Here is a 3,547-nt window from a genome sequence, read left to right on the forward strand (position 1 = left end):
ATTCCTGGTCAGACTGAAAGCGAATCATGTATTGCATTGTAAAACGCACGGAGTTCTAGGACATTTATCGACAGCAATCTGTCGTGTTTTAGAACCTTTGTCGCTGATTTTAACTACAAATCCTGACCCTCTGCGACTCTCGTCCAGAGTATATGCACCCTTGTCCCTCTGTGGGAAACGCGAGTGAAGGGTGGTAAACTAAATTGAAAACACATCTTTATTCTTAATAGGTGAATACACCAATGTACCGCTAGTGTGCGTGTTTTGCACTAATTACTAGATGTACATTTGTTCTTGCTGGTGTAGTAGGTAAAAAGTTTTTGATTTACCGTATTTATAATCTTACCTAGGAATTGACCTCGTTTAGACGGAATTAGATGCGATTGTTTTCGAACTTGATCTGCTACCGCAGTATACCTTAGTAGCGCAAGTTAGAGGAACTTTGTTGAGACAGAGTTCTTATGAGCAGATCATCTAAGATAGAGAAACTCTGTTGAGACAGAGTTCTTATGTGAGATGAGCTATCATCCCAACAACACTTTGGTAAACACCCGAAGCGATAAGCAACGGTAGACCTGAAATGGGTAATGGTTGTGGCGATTTGCAAACGCTAGAACCTGTGATGAACAAAACGGAATGGGTAAATACGCATTGTGAAGATCAAATGTAATTATGCAATTTTGTGGCTCCAATAAGCAAATACTAAGTGCAGAAAATCCATTTTCCAACTGTAGTAAGTGAGTTGCTGATTGATATTGCGACGGAGCTGTTTGGTTTTGCTCAAACAGAGGGAAATAAGTAACTCTGACTCTGTTGGAGTACTACTGCCTGGTTTATAAACCAGCAAAGACTAAATGGCAACCTGCCAAACCGTTCCCCAGAGGCAGTTTTGTCCTTTAATCTGTAAATAGCTGAGACATGCATGAGTTGAAGTCTGGAAATCTCGCAAATGTAACATGTAAAGACGCGCTTCCACAATTGGAAAAGAGGTCATGAAACCACTGGCTTGCTGACTGTAGCGTCCTGTTATTACAAGGCGTGACTGTTTTGTACCACTGCCGTTACAAGTATTTGCGTCTTGATATCTGAATATCAAATTTAGGAGCAAACGAGCTCTGGCCTTGTCGCACTTAAGTAGCGACGATGAAAGTAACCGGCGTTAGCAGAAGGTTTACAGATATACTGTGCAGCTTGTTTTAACAGTGATCGTCATTGTTTCATACATAGATTTATAGTAACCCAAATGTATCCTGGGTTTTTATAAAGTTTGACAGAAACGCCTTTACCCATAGCGGATTGCGTTATTTTGGAACCGATTATGTATGTTGTCAAAAACCCCGCACTATCTGAGTGCTGGACTAATGTACCCTTCTCACTCGTAGTTATCGGTGTGAGATTTGACATAGAATCGTGCATTAAATTATAAGACCAGTGAAATAAACACTCTGGTACCCAAAGGGAAATTGGCCCTTTGGAAAGACTGTCTTTTGTTAGAGCTGGCGGAGTCATTCCGAGACTCCGATTACCGCTCTTTTAATTTGAATTGCCAATGTTAACATAGGATTTTTAAAAGTATTTTTAGTCTGCACTAGAGCCTTATTCGCTATGTAGACAGACACCATAATAGGCAACAGACAGACACTTGCACGACTTAATGAAGTTATTATATGGCATATATATATATATGTTATTGCTGAACAGCATATTTATATGAAACTCATGGTTGTTTCTCTCTACGGAAATCTTTAGTAAAAACGAAAGATTTTTTTCGATATGAAGAGAAACTAAAGTAATCTTTATGTGAAAAGCAGTTCACATGGGCATATGAAACCCGAACCAAATTCCTACTAACACCCCTGCGCCTCTGGTGGCTTAGAGATGTAGGGCAGGAATGTTCTAGAATTATCCTGAACTAAAAATTCCCACTAACACCCCTGCGCCTCCTTGTGGAGTAAAGGTGTATGGCCGGAATGTTCTGGAATTATAAGCTGGAAAAACAGCAATGATTAAAAATGGCCCTCATGCTTTCACTGAAAATCACAGTACAGGCAGTGTTAATATAGGCTTAATAGCCTTTTATACAGTTAATATAGGCTTAATAGCCTATTTGTTATTACAGGTCTAGTATACAGTAAATACATACATTTAGTTAACCTCTAGTTAATATAAACACTGGCTGCAGTGAATGTATTATATTGCAGCCTTAACAGAAAACCTGGAAACCTGCTTAGGTTTATCATTAACTGCTTAACAAACTGAACAGCCTTTTTCTTAACCCATGCAGCCTTTCTATGCTGCTGCTATGGGCATTTACTCCCCCCTCACCCCCCCTGCAGCTGCGCTGCTTGTGAGGTAACTTCTACTCCATGTTACCTGCAGCGGACTGGAGCGGGTGCAGGGAGACCAGGAGAGCGCTGAGTATAGCGCCGGGGAGCCGGCCGGAAGATCGTGCGGCGTCTTCAGCAGTGACCGGATATCAGCGACGTCGCTGGCTCTCTGTAGAGTGGCTGGCTCGGGCGGCGCTTTGTACAGCGGTGGCCGGGTACCAGCGCTGGGAGAGCGGCCGGCGTCTGTGATTGACGTGCGGCCGCTCGGAGCTGTCCTCTGTAGAGTGGCTGGCTTGTACAGCGGTGTCCGGTATCAGCGCTGGGAGAGCGGCCGGCGTCTGTGATTGACGTGCGGCCGCTCTGCTGCTAGATAGCGCGTAATTCAGCGGGGCACTTGTATGAGCGGCGGCTGTAATCAGCGGCGGCAAACAGAAAAGAAACACTTTCCCCACACTGCAGGGCGGCAGCGTGAGCTGACCGCCCTGACACCCCACCCTACCTTGTGCTGCACTTCCTGCAAGCTCCGTCCAGCTTGTGACGGGGCTTCTCATGCTGGCTGTGACGGGGCTTCTGTCTGTAAGCTCCGTTCAGCTTGTCATCATCTTGGCTGTGACGGGGCTTCTCCTGTAAGCTCCGTCCAGCTCTTTGCTTATTCCTGGCTGTGACGGGGCTTCTTCTGTAAGCTCCGTGCAGCTTGCAGGAGACAGTGGCTGCCTGTGGCTGTGAGGGTGCTCTTTGTGAGGACCGACACGCCATGCGCTGCCTTGCAGCGCCTGTGGCTGTGAGGGTGCTCTTTGTGAGGACCGACACGCCATACGCTGCCTTGCAGCGGCACCATCCCGGACCCATGTTTTTCAAGAAACTGGGGAAGGGAAGTGTAAAATAAAAAGTAAAATGAAAAATAAAATCTCAAATGTGGGCTCTTCCCACAAGCCGATGTTCGTGCTGTGAGCACCGAAAAAACACTGAGAGAGTACACTGAGGTACTCTGGGATATGGAGGGGGGGAGAGTCCTAAATTTAAATATTCAGTGCCTTTGTTCGGCTACGCCCGTCCATATCCCAAGAGTACTCCAGTGACCCCTAGTGGATGATAAAGAAATCATGTTACATGCATCTAAAAAAACATATCCAAAATACGGCTATACCTTACACAAGACACTGCTAAAACTCTAATCCATGTTCTCATTATCTCCCGCATTGATTATTGCAATAGTCTCC

At 45.1% G+C, this 3,547-nt stretch overlaps 1 pseudogene; it reads right to left on the bottom strand.

Moving 5' to 3' along the window:
- Positions 1-1,685: 1,685 nt before the first annotated feature.
- On the bottom strand, positions 1,686-1,793 carry LOC134983508 (U5 spliceosomal RNA; annotated as a pseudogene).
- Between the last annotated feature and the right edge of the window lie 1,754 nt (positions 1,794-3,547).

This window comes from Pseudophryne corroboree (genome assembly GCF_028390025.1).
Source record: "Pseudophryne corroboree isolate aPseCor3 chromosome 3 unlocalized genomic scaffold, aPseCor3.hap2 SUPER_3_unloc_16, whole genome shotgun sequence".
Lineage (NCBI taxonomy): Eukaryota > Metazoa > Chordata > Amphibia > Anura > Myobatrachidae > Pseudophryne > Pseudophryne corroboree.